This window comes from Ptychodera flava, chromosome 20 (assembly GCF_041260155.1).
Source record: "Ptychodera flava strain L36383 chromosome 20, AS_Pfla_20210202, whole genome shotgun sequence".
Lineage (NCBI taxonomy): Eukaryota > Metazoa > Hemichordata > Enteropneusta > Ptychoderidae > Ptychodera > Ptychodera flava.
This window is the reverse complement of record NC_091947.1, coordinates 1,981,455-2,003,707: the sequence shown is the minus strand read 5'-3', so window position 1 is coordinate 2,003,707 and position 22,253 is coordinate 1,981,455. Positions and strand designations below refer to the sequence as shown.

The following is a 22,253-nucleotide window of genomic DNA, read 5'->3' as shown; positions in this document are numbered from 1 at the left end:
TGTTCTACCTGATCAGTACAACTGGGTACATCAGTTAAAACATCACTGTACTCTTGCAGTAACAGTTCCGCACGCTGATCCGCAGTTACCGAATCCGCAATTACTACATCTCTCCAAGTCTCTGTGCTCTGATCCTTCAGTGTGTAGCACTATGAGGTTATCCCACGATATCAGCGCTTGGTTGGGACGTATTGCCATGAGTGAGGGTGCGAGCCGCATCACACGAGTTGAAGATGAGTGTGATGCAGCGCGCACCCTCACGAGTGGCAATACGTCCCAACCAAGCGCTGATATCGTGGGATAACTGATTTATCATATGCCCATGACCGTATATTTATGTAAAAGGTAATTGAAAATAAAGAAATTTTATTAGTTTTTTGATTCTTTCAAAGGGACTATGTTTTTATATTCTGCCGCTGGTCTGAGCGCATTGATACATGTTTGTTTACAACAGCTGATCAAGTCGTCGATCGCATCGTGTAGAGTATGTATACAGTCTAAACAGGATTATTTCAGCCCAATTTACCGCAGTTCAGAAAAGGAATGGAGCCTTTTACTTATTCTGGTAACCGTCCCGGTGTTCTGGTGGATAATTATTACTCAGACAATATGTAAGTTTGAATTCACTGTAATAACTCTTGTTGAAACATGGCTGACGTGAACAGGAACGACGAAGTAGCGCGAAATACAACAGATTGTAAACATCAACTTTTAATTTTCTACAACAACCTGTCCTGTAACTCTCTTTAGATCTGAAATAAAGGAACATTAAATTCATATGTACTAGTAATATGTTTCGTTTTATATTGGTAAATTTTGATTGAAGTGAAAAAGATGGATTTGATCGTTAAATGCAAGATGAACATCATAACATCAAAATCGGAAATGAAAAACAATTGATGACGTATAACGTGCCGTATCAGACTGATGTTTTACGTTCTATGTCATGACGCGTCAGAAGAGACACGGATACGGTCATGGGCATATGATACATGGGTTTTCTATGTCCTTGTTGCACACAGCATCAACAGTGTCAACAAAATACACCGGTTTATTTCTCTCTTTCCATGCTCTCAGCATGTTGATATGATAAACCCGCTTCGTTTTCTATGGCCACCTCGCTCAATTTTGTAATCAACATTTGAGACTTTTCTCACCACCATGAATGGTCCTTGCCACTGAGCACTCAATTTATGCATGGAGGAAGGTAAGAGTACAAGTACTTTATCACCGTTCTTAAAAGAAAGTTTCCTTGCTCCCCTATCGTACCACCTTTTTTGTCGTGCTTGGGCTTTTTCCATGTTCTTTTTGACAATTTTTCTCATGTCGGCAAGCCTTTCTCGCATCGTTATTACGTATTGCGCCAAGTTTTCCTCCTGTGAACTTTTCTCAGTCCACTGATCCTTGATCACAGCGAGTGGTCCCCTTATACTTCGACCATACATTAGCTCGAAAGGTGAGAAACCGGTACTCGCTTGCGGTACTTCTCTGTACGCAAAAAGAAGGTACGGCAAATATCGGTCCCACTCTTTCGGATCTTCTGCTACAAAACGTTGTAACATCACCTTGAGAATGCCGTTAAACCTCTCAGTTAATCCATATTCTTGCACGTGATATGGGGACGTTCTAATCTTTGAGATCTTCAACTTCACACACATATCAGTCATAAGACATGACATGAAGTTTGTACCCTGGTCTGTCAAAATTTCATCAGGTAGTCCCATTCAACTGAAAACTTCGATCAGTGCCATTGCAACCATCTCGGCTTCCTGGTCTGGCATAGCCAAAGCCTCTGGATACCAAGTTGCATAATCCACGATGACTAAAATAAACTTATTTCCGCGTTGAGTTCTTTTCAAGGACCAACAATATCCATTGCAATTAACTCAAACGGTATATCTATAATAGGCATCAAAACAAGAGGCGCTTTCTCAGATGCTCTTTGTCTTGCAGATTTTTGACATGGACTACAAGTCCTGCAGTATTCTGCAACATCTTTGAAAGTACCGGGCCAGTAATAGTGTTTTAGCAGCCTTTGTTTAGTCTTTTCAATGCCAAGGTGTCCTGACAGAGGTATGTCATGTGACACTCTTAACAATGCATCGCAACGTTCCGCTGGTGTACAATTTGTCTAACTTCACGCACCTTATGTTAAGAAATCCACTTACGATACCATAATTTCTCATGCCAGAAAAATCCTGTTTGATTTTCGGACAATTGATTTGCATCAGCATGCTCTGGCTCCTTTGCAAGAGTAGGATTGGCCGATTGAAATCCTCTTAACTTATCCCGATGTAATCCTAATATTTTAGCATATTCCTGCTGACATTTTAATCCAGTGGAAATATTCTTGGACACTTTAGATGTGAGGTCATCACTTTCCTCGTCATCACTGATGTCACTCAGATCTGATGAAGTCTCATCAAACGGCTCGTCAAGGGCTGATGCATCATGGGAGGTATCATTACACTCACTCTCATTGTTTTCATCATCTGCTTTCCAATCGTTTAACTTGTCCTCATCAAACAATCTCGAGATACCCAGTGAATCATAGTGTTCGTCACTTGACCCATATACCTCTTAGATTTCATTGACATTCTCAATATGTTCCGAAGCACTGTACTTTCATATGATGATTCTACTTCCTCATCGAAGTCATCATCACTTTGTTCCGCTTCACTGATTCCTCAACAGGTATTGCTCTCACGCCAGACGCCATTTCATTTTGCTTAACTATAGCCTCGCGCTCATACTGCGCTTTCTTTTGACGTCTTGTGACCACTAACGCACGGCGATCCTGCAAGGCAAGCACGTCCTCACCTAGCAGAATGTGCTTGGGTATACCTTTCCATACCCCCATACGTAAATGTCAAGTGAAAATTTCACTTTCGATATGGGCTTTGACAACAGGCGCCTCGTGCACTGTTCTCTACAAAACTATATGCAAGTCTCTCCAGGCAAATAGTAAATTGTTGTACGACCTCTGGCTTTACCAAGGTTTGACAACAACCCATGTCCCTCTGAATACTCACTGGTTTACCGTCTAAACACCCAACATAAGTATTTCTCCCAAGTAGATAATCATTACCAAATTCAGCCCAAATATCATAGCCTTTGTCATCCTAACTTCTGGCATGGCCAACAACCTTTGTCTTTGCTAAACCTGCATTTCTATCAGACTTTTGTTCGGAACAATTTCTTGCCAAATGACCAGTTTTCCCACAAGTATAACATGCAGCTGAGGGCTTTGACTTCTCACCGCTCTAGGATGAGTTATCAGACTTCTTTCCCTCACAATTTTGCTGCTTATTTTATTGTTAAAACTTTTGAAACCCAATTTCCGCTCAGGCTGATCGCTAGCAGCTCGAGAATGTGCAGATTTATATGTCTCACCAAGTTTTACCAACTCCTTATAGTTTTCAGGATCCCTTTCCTTCAACCATGTTTGCATTTGTTTGGGCACCCCCTACACTAATTGCTCCATTATGAATAGTTCTCGTACCCGTTCATATTTTCAGTCACCACTTAAGGACGGAACCCCACTTATTTCCATCCAGCGGTCAAAAGTATCGGCAATAATATCACCAAACATACAGAATGTCTCCTCATCTGTATGTTGGCAAGCTCTGAATTTAACTCTGTATGACTCTCTGGTGAGCTCATACTTCCTAAGTATAGCAACTTTGACCTTATCATAATCCAGGGCATCGTATTCTTTCAACCTAGAATATGCCTCCTGGGCCTTACCCACAAGAGTCAGAGCTAATTTCTTTGGCCAAATCCGCTTAGGCCAACTGTACGTTCAAGCTAGCCTCTCGAATATACGCAAATGTATGTCAACATTTGTTTTGAACTGAGGGATTTTAGCAGTCCAATCATTGAACTCACGATCCGTATCATGTGAATTCGCTTTCGCTTTTACATCTAATTCTTTCATTTTAAAATCGTGTTCATGCTGTTCTTCCTCTGCCTTTAGTTTCCATTATGTTTTTCTTTTTCCTGCTCATGTTTTTAATTTCTGCATTTATATGCACGCGTTCTCTCTCTATATGCTGCGTGTTATTTGCCTGCTCTTTTTTACACAGATTCAATTTGAGGTGAAGAATTTCTTTTTGAGGCGAAAGGTTTTTAGCTAATTTGTTTCCACTTAAACCACTTGTTGCGCAGTAATCATCAATAGGCTCTTATTTTACTATTGGGTCTTGGCTTTCTGTTATACTGGGAAAGCTTACTTCACCCTCCGTATCGGACATAATCATTCACTCACTAGCACACGGCTGCAGTAAGATATATGCACTTACCTGGTCGACCTTAGATTGCAATGGTATCAACCATCTCGTGTGTTGACCCCATCCAGTCAGTGTAAATTTCTTAATTGGATGCAACTGAATGATAGTATTTCCCACGACTTCTTATCTTTGTTTTTCACCGCTAATGAAAAGATACACAAGTCCACAATCACAGAAATGCAAATTTCCTGTCGTACGATTTACACAGGTACTTAGTTAAAGGGCGTTCACCCAGAAAAAGAAGCTATCTTTAGATCTTTAAGATATTGTTTCAATAGGTACTTACAGTCTTTTGCGTCAACAGGGTGTGTCTTTACACTGAAATACAAAGATTGAGAAAATTCTCTGCACACAGAAATTTCCAGAAATTCAAAAGTCATAAAAAAGCAAGTCCGGTTGCTTCAATTAAAGTGTCCACGGCAAAGTTAAATTACTTTGCCTAAACACTTGCACATGTTTTTTGGGTTTTGAACATTTTAGATATTCTGAATTTTTTCATGGTGCAGATCAATGATTGCGATAAAAATCACTTGTACTTTGAAAAAATAGTGGAATAATATCATAGAAGGCAAAGACAAGTCTGACAATCTAGGCAATGAGAACTAAAATTTAGTATTCTCAATTTTACCAAAGTGTTTTCAGATAATTTTAACAATAATTTACAGCTTTCCATTAAATCTACTCTAAACCAGGAAAATAGCCAAAGGTGATTTTCTTGACATTGTTTGTTAAAATGCATTATTGGACTGGCCATCACTGATTAACTTGGTAGTTTTATCGACTTTTGCAGGTACCTTGTAGAACCTCTAAATTTTGATGGCAAATTGACAAACGGCCAAATGACCAAAACACTACTCTAACCAAATATTATAGAAAAACTGAACTAGTCATTTTCACTATGATATGGTGCATCCGTTTACATCCACAGGCGTGGTAAAAGACAATACTGACTTTTGATAAACTTGACCTTGTGATAAATGTAAAATATACTGTGAAAAAAACTACATTGACACATATTGATGTACATACTTCAAATTTTTACATTTATTTCAACATTTGACACACTTGGAAAAAAATAAAGTGACAAGACAACAATAAACAAGATATTTTCTGCATTTTGGGATGTACATGAAGAAAAAGTCATTGTACAAGTTAAACATTTGACTACACATTATTGAAAGATATCTTAGGCTAAGATTTGAAGACCCTAACTAGTTCAGGGATTTCATTTGACCATCCCTGAACTAAAACATTGCACATCGGACTCAGGGTTTGAAGACCCTAACTAGTTCAGGGATTTCATTTGACATCCCTGAACTAAAACATTGCACATTGGACTCTGGTTTGAAGACCCTAACTAGTTCAGGGATTTCATTTGACATCCCTGAACTAAAACATTGCACATCGGACTCTGGTTTGAAGACCCTAACTAGTTCAGGGATTTCATTTGACATCCCTGAACTAAAACATGCACATTGGACTCTGGTTGAAGACCCTAACCAGTTCAGGGATTTCATTTGACATCCCTGAACTAAAACATTGCACATTGGACTCTGGTTTGAAGACCCTAACCAGTTCAGGGATTTCATTTGACATCCCTGAACTAAAACATTGCACATCGGACTCTGGTTTGAAACTTCGACCTACTTCAGTGATTTCAATTGACAAAACATACATACCGTACTCATCCAAGTATAACTCCATGCATGTGTACAAGCCCCCCCCTACCAATTTCAGAGTAGTTCAAAAATGCATTACATCTGTGTATAAGCTCCTACCCTTGTGTAACTCAAATACAGAAAGGTTAGGAGAGTATATTTGGTCATTAAATTTGGTAAATCTCCTTTTAGATAATAAAGAAACCATTGAAAGATTTTAAAGCAATGGGAAACCAGAGTTCCCTTGACAGCATGGCGAGGAATATGACACGTTTTTCCAGTACTGTCTTGATTCTTTGACCCTGCTCAACCCCGTCCCTAAATAGAATAGTCTCACTACACATTTTCACTACTGTGTTGTTGTTTTCACAAGATGTAGACAGTTTGATACTGGAATGTTGAGTTGCCTGCCCGTGCATGCCAGTTCACATCCATTAGTCATTACTGTTGATCAGCTGCATATACATGACATCTTTGTTTCAAGTTTGGGGGGTTTCTCGACGCTGAAATTTCACCAAAATGTCACTATTGTATCAAGAGATTGTGTAATCAATTTCTTTGGATGTGTTAGTCGATTTTGATTTCGTCAGACTACAAGAGGTTATGAAAACCTTACAAAATCTTACAAAACTTCATGGAAATGTATAAAAGCTAGACTAATTGTGGTACGATTAAGAATGTAGCAGTTATTTTGTGGTGATTCATGGCCTAATTAAATCAATGTACAACTAGACTGGCATACTTTGCTTTTAGAATGTTCTTAATTTTCGCCTTTAGCTTGCGTCCTGCTGTCAGATTTAAGTCCCAAAGGATGGCTGATGCGAGGACTTGTTGATCCACCCATGGATGTTTCTTACGTCCTTGGGTAACATAACAGGGACTCCATACACTGTCCCATTTCCCTGAATACCAGTGGATATTGAATGTCTCTTCATCTCTGGATACTACCTTGCCGATCTGAGGAACCTCGGTGTAGTCAGGACATTACACAGCCACAAAGCTGCCTGCTGCCAGAGATGAGAAGTCTACTACAGTTTCCACATGCCTTGGTTGACGCTTTCCCTGTTTCCCAATTGTTACCTGAAAAAAATAATAAAAAGATTAACAGTCGCAAATGGAAGAAGTAAAACTTAGTATAATGTTTAAAATAAGTAATAAAACTGATTTCTCTGGTTTTCAGAGAAGACACGATGTCAAAAACTGACTGAATGCAGCAGGTTTATATCATGGAATAAAAATTACTTGCTTTGTCAGAGCTGTTGCTTACAGTGCTTCATAAAAGTAATCTTCTCAATCGTGTTTGCTGCAAAACATCACAATATCAAAGTGTAAATATTGTACTTTAAATGAATTCTTTACAGCTTGGTGTGATTTGAAAACCAAGAAAGGGTTCTTTTTTTGCTGTAACAACTGTTATTTAGTGACATCAAAATAAAGAGTTTTCCCACAACACTTTACTCACTTTACTTCCTACAAAGCCCTGACAATAATTTTAATTCATTGTCGATGAGGATGGTTGCAGAAAATTAAATTATAGGGCTTTACACACCTACAAAGAGACATTTATAACAAAGGAAGTAGAACTGGCCTTCCAAATTCACATCTTGAAAGATAGATCCTATTTTACAATTCATTTTACAAACCATGTTTAAGTTTGCTCACTATTTCTAATTTATTCCTGTACAGTTATTTCAACAGTGAAAATTTGAAATCAACTACGGCTCTTATGGATCTTCTAAAGATCCATGTTACACAGCAGATGTGAAAATTTCATTCACTTCATGAACTTGAAATGAATGACTGGTTTTGATTTTAAGTGATTTGAGAAAAACTGACTTTCAGTATCCTGTAGATATCAAGAAACTGTATTTGATACATTGCATAGAAATATTGAGAAAAAAAACATTCTCAACAGTTGCAGCTCCTACCCCATTACAAGGCAAATTTGTTGTTTTTATGAAAACATTGGCATTCATACATTTTCAGATTTTTCCAAGATTAAAGTCATAAAATGCGACAAACTGGTTCTGGATTTTGTTTAATTATTACTTACATTAGAACCATTGAATGACATCAAAATTTTGGGCGCCAAAATATTTTCAGGTCCCCTCCCATGGGCAGAGCAAAACTTTTAAGTCCCCCCAACTGCCCCAAGAATTTTTGAATCTCCCTGAATTCCTCCATCCCCTCACCATATTTGAACACGGCTTAATATTATGAAAGTTACAGGACATTGGAAGCACTATAGGGGATTACTGAGGACGCAGCATAACTTGAACTGGGCGGGAGTTTTTGAATTCTCATAGCATCGATTTGACTGCATGATAAATTTGAATAATTATATTGGGTACTTTCATGACATAGAGTGCTCAAATGGGAACACATCTTGAAACATAAGCATTGTCAAAAAAAACAGAACATTTTTTTCAGTTTATTGTTTACTCAAGCTCAGTTGCTATATATTCAAAGATATCATATGCAAGATTCAATGACAATTGAAACATGGCAAAATTATGGGAATCTGAGACCAAACATGGCATGTCCGATCAGTAGCATGGCTATTTTACATTTGCATAGATTTACAATAATCTGGCTTTTACAGGAGTAGTTCCTGTTTGTCTGTGTATATTTTCCTGCATGAAAAATGGCCAGGGGCATATTTTACCAACTATTCTTCTTCTTCTTCGTATTATTATTATTATTATTTTTACTTACCATTATTTGCAGGTAAACCGAAATTACTACAAATAGTTTCAGCCATCTTTATGAGAAATGCGTAGACAAAAAATCTGGAACATGAATGCAAACAAAACATATAAATTGCAAAATCTGTACATGCTGATAATATGATGCACTTTGACGACTCTTTAAGTCTACATGACTACAGCAGCTCATGTTACTAATAATGACCTGTGGTGCTCCCATTCTCAAGTGAATAATCAGGCTATGAACAGGCGATTACTAACCGACAACTATTGATACAAGGAAGGAGACAAGGGACATTGGACAAGGGGGTAATCTCGTCCCTCCTGTTACAGAGCTGAACTACCTTGTTGACTATACCATTATATATTGGGGCGGCCGAGGGGCGAGGGCCAACCATGTATGCCCTGGCCATGTAGGAAGAGGATCAATTGACTATTTCTGATCTATAATAAAGCTAAGCGTTTCAGGGTTTGAGTAAGTTTTAGAAAGATTTCGAGAAAATCTATTAGACAAATGCAGCTCGCTATGTGACCAGAGATAACCACCGATCAGTAATGGTCAGTTGGCAGTCCCTTGCACAAATCGACCGCCCCATAAAATAAAACAATAGCCGGTATGTAGCTTGACAAGTTGTTGACACATGTGACAAGGTGACAAGGGAAGTTTCGAAGGTGTTTGTTTTTGATTTGCGTTCATCACGCCCAAAATGTCACTGCAGCAGGCTGTAGGGCCAGGGTGCCTATTGGCATGGAGCTCTTTTTTTAGTTCCATACTATAAAATACTTTATTAAAAGGTCCAATTTACTTGGGGGTTAGAACACAGGTGCCTGGAGTTGCCAATGTGAAGCATATTACTACACTATGCATACTTCATTGGCAACTCCAGGCACCTGTAGGTCCAGCTGACACGTGGTCCAGTTGACCAGTTACTGAGCTACAGAGCAGCTAAGGTTATTGCGAACACTAGGGACAAAACATAGCATATGCAGCTAAACCGTAACGTCCAGTTATCATACGAAATCGGTGCACACTTACCCAGTTGTTGTACACGATGGAAGTATCGCAGTCTATCCGCTTTCAAAAATAGTCGGTAAAATGACCAAAAGCAAATAATTACGCTCCCGCCACTGCATTGGGAACGGAATAATCGTATTAGTTGACAGTGCAGTTCTTGATCCGGTCCCAGAGAAAGGGTGAATGGATAACATCCGGGTACTATTAGGGAAGGAACATCCATAAAAAAAAGGTTGGAGCGGCGCAGTAATCGTTCACACTATGCACTGTTCTATAGTACTGTTGGAGGACATGCGACCACAAAAAGCTGGAATATATGAAGAGTTAGTGGCTATTGCATACACTGTAGTAAACATTTTGATTTTTTTTAATTTATTAATGTCACGTACATTCATGTCCCTCATGTGACAAAGTGATCAACCTTTTCAAAAGTGGCCTCGACAGTCAGCTGTTTGATGACGTAATACGAAGAACGTGAAGACTGCCTTGCTTCCAGCTTGCTAGCTACGACGGTTGCGGTGTGTACGGTGCGATGTGTGAATTGTTTACCGGAAGTCGAAATTTGACTCATTAGGGGAAGGCTCCATTAACTTTGATGGTACCTGAAACCCGAGTTGCTGCCTGCCAACTCGGGTGACAAACAGAAGACTTTTAATCCCCAAGGTGTTAATTTTCCATTGTTGCGATTATCTTATCGAGCTGGTGCTATGATAGGAACGTCAGGGCTGTAACGACTCACTCAGTACCACAAGCACACACATATGCTTGCACACGGAACTATGTTGACAGGAAAAAGTGAACTGCCCTTTTTTCATTGCAAGTAATCTAGTTTTATTCTTTAATTTAGGCTCTAAACTAAGTTTTAGAAATATGGTGAAACAAAATATCGTTCTTCGTTCACTTTCATTCAAGTTTCCTATTTTCGGACGCTTCACTTCAGTAACGCGCATTGATCATATATGCAAATATGATCAGAACAGCATGGAACGTTCTTTCCATGTGGCGAAATTTTTCTTGCACTTGTAAACAACGTAACGAGTGAGTAAGGACTCCAAGAGCTGCGCGTATCCTGTGACATAACATCTCCTATAGAGCGAATTTAAGTCAATGAATTACTAGCCGGATCCGTCAGTAAACAGTATGGCCACTCGTACATATTATAAGAAAGGAGATATAGTAGAGGCAGTTAACGAGGCCGGTCGGCGGACGGCACAATTTTCAGTGATTTAATTCACGGTATTAATTTCACAATAAAACGAATTCGCGAGCTTACCATTGATTTTTGGTGATGTTGAATATAATTGAAAAAGAGAGCTAAATTCCAGTGTTCATGTTTGATAAAATTCCAAATTGACGACACCCAACGTCAACCTGTACGACACCGTATGTGTACAACACAACCTGCAGTCGACTAGTCGATTGTGACACAGTAAGCTTACACATAATGCAATATCGGTCGACCCACAGTCCCTCTATCCATGCATTTCTGCAGTTGTCTTTCCTATTCTGCTCAGTTAACAGACATGATTTCACAGAATATTACACAGAAAACATAATTAGATCATATTTGGAGGCACTGAATATTAGCATTGCAAGAGAAAGCGACGACAAATTTTCCGGTGTGATTCCAGCCGTTGCTTGTGCTACGTCAACCATGGATGTAAAAAACAGACATCCATGCGTCAACACACTCGCAGCGATCAACCCCAGAAATTATCGCACACTATCATCATTTACGATGGGAGAAGGATCACGAAAAACAAACACCGGTTTCAGGATATGATAATTTCTGTCTCCGTGTGGTAGATAGACGCAGAGAACACTTAATAGAGCCAAAACAGCGAAAATTCGAGAAAAGCGTACACACAATCGGGGTTGTGGCATGCAGGACAAACCCAAGCTATGCATTATCACGTGACTGCCCCTCGTATCGCGGTTTGGCTGTGCGATCCAGGTGATTGACACCTTTTACAATAGGCGTAAGTATGACAAATGAGACTCAGTAACTTTTGGTCGCTTTACATTTGATCAAAAACCTACCCATCAGACAAGGCCTCTACTCTACGCAAAAAAACAAAAGCTCTGAAGCGTCGACTTTCTCTTCCGCGTTTGAGACTTTCTTCTCTTTCGCGTTTGAGAGAAACAAACGTCGGCTTTATTCGGAAATGGCCGTATATTGGTGGCGTAACGTCAGTCCAATGGTAAGCTGCACCCGATGTGAACGTCAGAATAATTCGGGCTGTAGTCGGGAAAGCAAGGATGACCTCGAGAGCGATTCCCAGTATGCAGTACAGTACACGTTCGCAGATCGCGGTACTACAGGCTGATACTAGATAGCAACAAGTTCACCGCGTAAATTGCTAGATTACATATAGCCACATAGGCACTTCTGAAATGTTATCTCCGGCTTGCAAGACAACAAATATCAAAAGATTATTATCAAAACCAGAATTTCGGGGCTAGAGAGCGAAACATTGCTGAAAAGTAGCCGGCCAAAATACGGAAGTAGCCGGTCAATTTGGCCGGCATCCGGCTAAAAATGAACACGCGGATTCAAACAGAGAGGCTTGTTGCGATGGACAAGTAGCCTTTGGCTTTTGACCAGAAAAATAAGTGAGTGTTCATTGATAATTCAAAGACTGGATCCGTTGACACCAAAGTTTGCTCGTGACTTTCATTACATTGCATGCACCTTTCCGCAATGTGAGTCTGAACTGAAATTGAAAGAGTACGTTTTAGTAAAAGTCCTGTTTTGTTGTGCTGATTTTCGCTACCGTACTTTCTTTTATAGGGGTATAAACATTCATACAAAAATAGCTTTTCGTATGCAAAATCAGCGTACGTTAATTAACTGCTTGTATTGTTTAAACAGCATTTTATTTGAAAGGGATTCTATAGTACCATCGTTTTTGTAAACTCTTCATGCAATTTTATGAACTAAATGATGACTTCAAAGTAACAGCAAGTGCTTGACGGCACTTTTAACGCTGGTCGGAAATCATGAGTGCCGGACAAGAGCCGTCACGGCATGGGCCATGCTAAAAGTAGTTCCGGCAGTGCTAATGTTTTGTTTACACTAAAAGATAATCTGTTCGCATATGTTGACATAGAGATTAATCCCCTGATAACCAACTCGGGTTACTCGGGTACGTCCAAGTTAATGGAGCGTTCCCCTCATGTTGACTAGTCATTTACCAAGCAAGGGCGATACCGGTCGACTGCCGTTCTCGACCTCGCAACCCTTCAAAATCGAAAATGCCTCCCAAAAGACTATGGACCATAGTATGGTGGTTCGGCTCCCGCGGAGATGATACTGACTGAGTGACATTGACAGAAGATTGTTGATATTCACGTGCAATGCGTCAGCGACATCCTCTCCACGAACACTGCGTCACCGACCAGGGAAAAGTGGCGTCGAAGGGAGAGAGTATGGTGCCGTAAAATGCCTCGAAGTTCCGTTCGACCCGTCTAAAATGTCTACTTACGTTAAGGTTAGTTATTTTACAGATTTCCTAATCACTAATCATCGTCAACATGATTGACAACGTGCCATAACTCCCACAATATGCCACGGCTCACAGTCCCTAAATTGTGGAGGGACCGTGCACGGCTTTATCAGTAGTGATTAATATTAACAGAGGTCCAAGTTCTTTTGCATTCGTGTTCGATTCAAATTGCAGCCGGCAATCGGGTACCAGTCAACTCGCACCTTTTCCAACCCGCCCAGAAACAACTCGCCCGATTGCAAACACACAGCCCAGACCTGCGTACCGTTGTGTGTTCCCGGCGTTATATATGGCCGCCTCCAATCACATACCGTATAACGCCGGGAACATACAGCATTGTACGCAGGGTTACATGGCACATGCTATGCAAGGGACTGTGTACCATCCCTTGGCACATTGTGTGCGCCAGCGCAAACTGTCAGGTGATTGATGCGACTATGGATCTGAAGCAAGTGCCAATACTCTTTATTATTGAAAGAGCAAGCTTATTCCATGACTGCAAGACCGCATGACTGCACCATATTAGGGAGCATTCGGTATTTACGCGGAAGGGGGGGGGTGGAAATCGGGGGGGGTCGACTTTTACAAAACCACTTTTTAGGGGGGTCAAATTTACAATCAATGATTGAAGGGGGGGGGTAAAATTTTACAAAGGTTTGTATTGAGTTATGGAAAACAAAATTGACTTTGGAATTTCACCGAAATGTTGCTTGTGTAACCGATGTTTCGAGACAGCAGAATAATAACCGACCGAAGCTCAGCCAAATTTATTTCTCTAGCAGGGCCAACAAGTCCGAGACTGGCGTTAACCTCTCTAGAGCAGCAACAGAGCATGTAGCCCTGAGTTCAGGTCTGTGTGTTCCTGGCGTATACGGCCTCCACCACAGCCCTGCAACAGTCTGTGGAGATAACTGGGGTCTCTGCAGCGAGATTCAAAATGGGGATCTCCATGGGTAAACAACTTGTCGAGTATGTTATGTTTCAGAAAATGAGCGGTTTTGAACGTTAGGAGAAGTCAATCGCATCTTTTCTTGGATTGGTTAGGAGGTAAAGGTAGGCAGGGAAAGGATTTTGACCCAATAGAGCAGAATTTCGGCCATAAAGACCGTTTAGTCTTCATTGCGGTCCAGATCCAGGCCGCAGAGACCTCAAGTCTGTTCAAAGACCATTGCAGGGCTTTGGTAGAGGCCATATAATGCTGGGAACACATGTGCACACACCTGTATACGCAGGGCTACACAGCATGGGGCATGAAATGAGGAACCAACACACAGTCATATAATGTAACAAACAACTTCTGTATATTACTATATTGTGTCAAATATCGGGGTCTACATATAAAATAGTAAAACTGTACTTCAAAACTATAAATATTACTCCATGGTAACAGTAACCGTACTGATCGACCTCCCGACGGCAGGAGTCGAACACACTTTCAGAACAAAAACTCTGTTCAAACCCTTTCTAAATGCTTAACAATTTCTATGGAAAACTTAACGTTACCGCAGAGGTACCTCAGACTTGACCACGCGGCTGGGAAACACAAATAGTTCACACGCGACTTTAACTAAATGTTCGATGATGAGCACAATTGTAAGTCCCGTGTAATGTCTGCACATGAAAGTCGGCGACAACACACGCAATTCACTGCTAAGCAGCGTCCAGTTCTTTGTTTACTTCCGGTCGGGACATGCCGAACTAATCTGAAGTCTTCCTCTGCTAACTCCGCGCATCGACAAAAGTTCAGTGGAACGATCATAAATAATGTTCTCATGACAATCTCAGACATCTGACTGAATTCAATAAACGGAATAAAGTTCACAGTTAACACACAATTTGCTGCAGAAAGATCAGCTTTCAACTTGTGGTGATATTATTATCTTAGCGTGCAGTGCATATATTGCAAATATATGGCACGGCTTTCACTTGTGTGAGCAATGTTCGTTCCATCGACTAAAGTAGAGGATGGCGTAGGGTTTAAATAAACAGTCCGATCCGCATAAAATTCGATCTCTGCCACTCACCGGTTTCTTTACATATCTGCTGACTTGAGTAAGACTCAAAATAGAGAAATATCTGACTTAAAAAGCACACGCTGACACTCAAACCTTCCAGTGCCAGTGCAGCATGCAACGTAAAACTCTCTCTGGAAAGTTCCCATCTTGGACTCCCTAGGTATACAGTGATAACACACAAGAACTCCCAGGCAAAATAGAAATTACACAGGTCCTCCATACATAATCTATGAGAAGCTATGAATAATTTCTTTTAAATACAAAACTAGCTAAATCTGTGTATTTACAGACTCTTGGTTTTTGATATTAATGTACTTGATAAGACTAGGGTAGTTACCAGTGCATGTGTGAGCAAGAAATTTGATTTTGGAATTTCACTGAATTGTTAATTCACTATCTTGTCAGAGGAAACTATGAATAATTTTTTTCCATTACAAAACTAGTTAAATCTGTGTATTTATGTACGCTTGATTATTGATATTAATTTACTTGATTAGACTAGGGTGGTAACAAGTGGACGTTTGTGCAAGAAATTTGATTTTTGAATGTCACCGAAATGTTGATTCACTATCTTGTCTATATGGAAACTATGAATAATTTTTTTCCAATATAAAACTAGGTAAATCTGCGTTTTTATGTACTCTTGATTATTGATATTAGTGTACTTGATTAGACTAGAGCGATTACAAGTTCATGTGTGTGCAAAAAATTTGATTTTGGCATTTCACCAAAAATGTTGATTCTCTAGTATGTGAGGAAACTTTTCAGCCCAGGGCCACAGGGTGCGAAGGGTTAATGAATCAAATCTGATGAATTTTTTTTTTCATGGGGGGGGGGTCACATTTTACAATTGATGAATTGAGGGGGGGAGGTCAAATTTTAGAAATTTGATTTGGAGGGGGGGGTCGCTTTTTACGTTTCATTTGTCGCTCAAATTCCACCGCCCCCTCCCCGTAAATAACGAATGCTCCCTTACTAAATAAATATCAGCTTGGTTGCAAATAGGTTGACCCATAGACAGTAGGGGGATCTTCCCCCACTGTCTATGGTTGACTGTTTCCTTGCCTCACTCAACCTCAGCACTGCACACTGCATGCTTCAAACATTGGAAGTTAAACATTAAATGTATTTCATACTAAAACTTTGAATTTCGTGTTGAAATGATGATGCATCTATAAGTTGATAGAAACACGGTCCGGTGAAGGACTGTGATAGAAAACATAAGCAGTAATAAACAAGCATAATGGTTGATAATATTTAAGTATACTACTTAGTAGTATTTGGTTTTTGTAAATGCAAAGCATGTAACATATACATGTGTTCCATTGATAATAACAAAATTGAAATGTCCAGAGATTGTGTCTCACACACTATTCTTTGCTCTGTCTATAGTTGTGCAGGGATGTACTCACTCTTTGACACTTACATTTCAGGACTGGACCCCAGAAGAAGTGAAGAAGTTTTGCATTACACTTCATTCGATGAACATGTTTAAAATGTTCCAATTTACAACTTGGTGGTGTTGTGTTCAATGGAGGAGATGAAAGATATCATTGAGATAATGAGCGGAAGCCAACTACTCGTTGAAAAAGGCTACTATTATGTAAAGAACACTTATCCAGGTAAATGGTAGAATCTTCTTGAAAATTATATCTGATTCTTCCTTCCAGTCTCACAAAGTTTAAATATTCTCTCTAATTTAATTAATATGGCACCTCTGATATTTAGGAAATCAGCATTTGTAGGTACTACTATGTAAGACATAGGGCTTTGCTGAATGAATTACCCATATTTGTCCAAGTGTAAGCCTCTGCTCATGGATAAGTGCCCCTTCCCCTTTGATTTCAGAGGATTTTTGAGTCTTGAGAAAGCTTTACATCTGTGTATTAGCCCCTACCCTAATTTAACTCAAATACTGTAGGTAGAGCCTTATTAAGTAAATGTTGGTAGAAACATACATAAATAATTATGAAATCACCTTGAGTAAAACAGTCATGTGCAAGGCTTAGACTTTGCATACTTGGCTTACAGGTCTGACTTTCAATTGTACTGTTTTTTTTCTCATAGGTTCTACTGTTACCATGTGCAATGCAGTTCATGGCGTGCTCATTGGCTATTGGTCTGTGACAGGAGATGTTGCTATGAAGCAAGTCAACATGCCAGAGGAGTCACACCACAATTTTTGGTCCTGCACAGCAGATACTAAAGTGAGGAATGATGATGGTACAGTACGTGGCAAATGAGACTCAGAAGCCTATTGATCTGATGGAGATGTTAATCGAAACTTTTAGTTCTGAAGATGCAATGGTCTTGGATGCCTGCAGTGGTACAGGTGTGTAGTGAACCAATACAAACAATATGATAGAGTTACCTTGGTATAGCCTGGTATGTAAAAATGATAGTTTAATCAATCAAAATACACAAGAGACAGTGATCAGAAATGTTGCTCATCAAAAAGATAAAAGTTAATTTTCACATTAAATGTCCGGAATGACTGCTTCCCATGGAAAAATGATGAGTGGCTGACCATTTAGTTAATCTGTTTACCATATAACCATCTTCACAATTCTTTCTGACTTATTTTTCCAGGTTCTACAGCAGTTGCAGTATTGCGGACAGGCCGAGATGTGTTTGCAATAGAAAAGGATGCCGACCAGTATGCCTGCTTATCGTCCAGAATCCTGCAAACATTTTCTGGTGAGGAAAGCCAATAGGAAAATCCCCACTTTCTGTTTTGAGGTAGAAAATGCATTGATGACAATTCAGACTCTCAAATTTGTACAATTCCTTTCTGATCTACCACCCATACAGGCTCATTTTAAAACAATTTGAGAACGAAAACATTTCACTGCTTCAGTTTTTAGCTCCACTGTCAGCGACATGGAGCTTATCTAATATCTACTCATCTGATAGCTTTGAGATTTGAAGACAAATTCTTAGTGATGATCTGAATGTAATTTATTCAAAGTAGGATGAACTCTGCATTTTGTATTTTTGGGTAATTTTGCCATTATTGGTCAATTTTCTTTTCTTTAAATCTTTCTGAAATTTTGTATACAGATTCTCAGCAATTATCCATATGTAATATATTGTGATTATGGTGAAATCTACAATTTTGTAATTTGGGGGAATTATTACTGTATTTGGTCAAAATATTTTCTCTCAAAAACTCATAGAACTCATCTGATAGCTTTGATATTTAATTGACATGTTCCTTGGGTTGACTTGAATGTCATACATTTAAATTGTGGTGGAATGTTTAATTTTGTATTTTCAAAGCTATTTTGCCATTTGTTGTCAGGCCAATGTAAGGGAACTATCAAAGATATCCACCTTCCCCAACAACATATGTCACAAATAGGTAGCCTTTACATAACCCAGCGGAGCTGTATCGGTTGCGTGTTTGATATTGCAAAATTTTATTATTAATTCCTTCATAGAGTTAACACAGAGGTGGTGGCTGTTTGCTTGTAGAATAAATTTCATAAAATCATAATTTTATTACATTTTTAAAACTGCTATTGAGCTGCTCCATTATACTGTAACAGTTTTTTCATCTTTAAAATAAACCATACTTGGATTTGAAGTTTCTCCCCTTGTTTGTTTGTATGTATGTATTTGCAAACACCAATATTAGTGTGTGTATTATGGAAGTTGAGAGAGTATATAACACATAACAAGTGGGGGTTTGAAAATAATAGTTTAAATTCATGTTAGTTGTTGTAAACGTAAGGAGAAATCTTCCTCTTGATCTCTCACACCCATCAATTGACTTTCAAAACTTTAATTTTGAAATGCCTGAACTTTTTGTCAGGCCAGTTAAGGGTTGGCATTTGAAATCCCTGATCTGTTGATCTGACCAGTTGAGGGTTGGCATTTGAAATCCCTGAACTGTTGATCTGACCAGTTGAGGGTTGGCATTTGAAATCCCTGAACTGTTTGTCTGACCAGTTAAGGGTTGGCATTTGAAATCCCTGAACTGGGTTGGTCTGACCAGTTGAGGGTTGGCATTTGAAATCCCTGAACTGTTTGTCTGACCAGTTAAGGGTTGGCATTTTAAATACCTGAACTGGGTTGGTCTGACCAGTTTAGGGTTGGCATTTGAAATCCCTGAACTGGGTTGGTCTGACCAGTTGAGGGTTGGCATTTGAAATCCCTGAACTGGGTTGGTCTGACCAGTTGAGGGTTGGCATTTGAAATCCCTGAACTGTTGGTCTGACCAGTTGAGGGTTGGCATTTGAAATCCCTGAACTGTTTACATTTGAAATTTACTGATGCTGGGTGAGGTTTTTCCCATGTATATCAGACATTGTAATTATTACTTAGAGAGTGTGGGCCAGATAACATTTATTAATGTGAAAATATGAACACAGCAGTGAATTTGGCTTATGAAGTGGCAAAGCGAAAATATTAACGTTCTTTGTCAGTGCCGCCAAAATTTTTTTTCACTGTGTAATTTTTTTTACAAAATAGTTAATTAGTCTTGTTGGTTTGCAAAGGAAATGCCTTTTCAAGTTTTATCAGAGTCAAAACAGAGACCAGTTGTTTTTTCTTGACAATATAAAAATTTTCCGTGATAAAGTCTAGAAATCCTTAAATGTGTAAAATCCAAAAAACATGTGCAAGTGTTTTAAGTTCACTTCACACAAAAGTTCTTTTGTCTTCTTAATTGTCCTCCGTCTTCTTGACTGTGAAGTGGCTGACTTCTCCGCTAGGTTGACAGTGCTCACAAAATCCAACTTCCCGTCTCTGGTTTATCAGCTACGTACACACGGCAACGTCTGAACCAGTATTAAGTTGATCAGCAAATTCAGTTCCACTGGGCTATCTCAGGTACCGGAGATTCTGCTATGATGGTATACCACATACCAATGCATACATAAAATGACGACAGTTTTTCCCTGAAGATAACATTCCAAAGTTCCAGCAGATATTTAACTTGCTGCTTGTAGCAAATACGGCTAGTTTTCAATCGGGTTCGAATCCACAACATACGGCATCAGTTGCCTAGTCAGGTTACAACAACCATAGAAGCGTTCATTCCGAGTCTCTCAGCTTTTAGTAGCAACACAGTTATTTGTCAAAGTTCCAAGTGTGTCTTACACACGGCTTATAAGTGTCTTTAAAGTACTCACGGGTTAAGCTTTGTTACAACCAGGTTTCCTCCAAGTCCGTCTTGAGAATGTGAGTTAGAATCCCATTAAGCTGGCTCCAATGTGATATAACCGAGGTTATGATGGTATTGTCGGTTAAGTGGTAGCGTGTCGGGGCCGGCAAGGCTGGTATTCCAATGATGAAGGGATGTAAAGACGACTGGAAACAGCGAGTACTATATAATCTAAGAGGCTACTTTATTCACTAAGCTCTAAGCTACGTACATAGAGTGATGCTAAGCTGGAGACTGGCTTGAGTACACGTGGGCTAAGAGAGATATACATGCCCTCATGAATAGTAATGACAGCTCATGAATAATAATCACATGACACTACGCCACAATCTTGAACAAAACAACAAGCCTTTCATTTACAAGATGCAGGATAACATAAGTATATTCACAATCATCATAGACAGTATACCTTGCTGCTTAATGCAGCTAGGTCAGGGTATTAATCACCAACTCTTACATCTGTTGACGTGTAAAGGATATATTTGTGTGAAAAATGCTTGGAAATTCTGATGGAAAGGATTTTTGTTTCTGTCAATCGTTATATTCTATATTTATTGAATTGTTTGTCTATGTAAGTCAAGTAATGGCTTCTATACAAATGCCCCTTTTCGTTAGAAGGGCTTTAAAACAGATGTACATATCAGATGCCACAGGCTTTTGGTGTAGTTTGTAGGTTCCCCATTTTAGCTCACGTGTTTACATGCGAGCTAATGTCATAGCGATGTCTGTCTGTCTGTCCGTGTGTGTGTGTGTATATTAGTGTGTCTGTCTGTCTGTCTGTCTGTCTGTCTGTTTACACGATAACTCAAAAACGCCTGAACAGATTCAAGTCAGATTTGGTATGCAGGTACCATATGCTACTTGCAAGAACTTGTTAGATAGTTGGTGTGGCATGCATATTAATGAAGTTATGTTATATCATTTTTTTTCAGTACAACGGTTCCCTATGGAGACGGTAATGACAGTGTAGGCATACTTCAAGAAAAAACTGCACAAAATTTCATGAAACTTTTCACAGATGACAATCTCAGAGCATACTGATGATACTGTTACTGTCATGTTGTGGGGTACACACTTGGGGATAGAATTATCTGCTCATTTGCATTTTTAACGAACTTTTGTTATTAGTGACATTACTCTGAAATTCCTGCACGAAAACTTGATGATACGTGCAACAAATATCGATCTGATAGATATCTAATTATACTTAGAAGCATTGGGCTGTGTCAAGTTATTAAATAGCTTATTTGCATATTTTATGAAGTTTTATAATAAGTCATATAACTCTGATATAACTGCACCAAATTTGATGAATTCTGCTGCAGATACTGATCTGACTGATATCTAACTGTGGTGTTAAGCACTTAGTAGTGTCAAGTTAATTAAGGGTTCATTTGCATATTTAATGAACTTTGTAATTAGGTATATAACTCTGAAATTACGGCACCCAAGTCAGTGAAATCTGGTACAGATATTGATCTGATAAATATATAATTGTACTGACAAGCATTTGGCAGTGTCAAGTTAACAAATAGCTCATTTGCATATTTTATGAAGTTTTGTAATTGGTCATATAACTCCAAAATAACTGCACCAAATTTGATGAATCTGCTGCAGATACTAATCCGATAGATATCCAATTGTGGTGTAAAGTATTTAGTTGTGTGGAGTTAATTAAGGGTTCATTTGCATATTTAACGAACTTTGCAATTAGTGATATTACTCCAAAATTACAGAATTACATTTGATGATCTGATAAAAATTGAATTGTACTGAGAAGCATTGGGCATGTCAAGTTAATAATTTGCTCATTAACATATTAAATAAAGTTTTGTAATTAGTGATTACTCTGACAGTACTGTGCCAAAGTTAATGAAACCTGCGACATACAATGATAT

At 39.1% G+C, this 22,253-nt stretch overlaps 1 protein-coding gene and 2 long non-coding RNA genes across 3 annotated transcripts in view; 2 read left to right on the top strand and 1 right to left on the bottom strand.

Moving 5' to 3' along the window:
- Nucleotides 1-22,253, top strand: part of LOC139119605 (NXPE family member 2-like) — a 99,545-nt gene that overhangs the window by 41,256 nt on the left and 36,036 nt on the right. The window lies entirely within an intron of this gene.
- LOC139119740 (uncharacterized) lies at nt 5,318-10,220 on the bottom strand. Its single transcript, XR_011548983.1, has 3 exons — nt 9,689-10,220; nt 8,663-8,736; nt 5,318-7,027 (listed from the first exon to the last, which is right to left on the bottom strand). It is a non-coding gene; the product is annotated as an uncharacterized lncRNA (long non-coding RNA).
- LOC139119739 (uncharacterized) lies at nt 11,745-18,107 on the top strand. The gene is made up of 4 exons (XR_011548982.1): nt 11,745-13,158; nt 16,622-16,810; nt 17,256-17,520; nt 17,778-18,107. It is a non-coding gene; the product is annotated as an uncharacterized lncRNA (long non-coding RNA).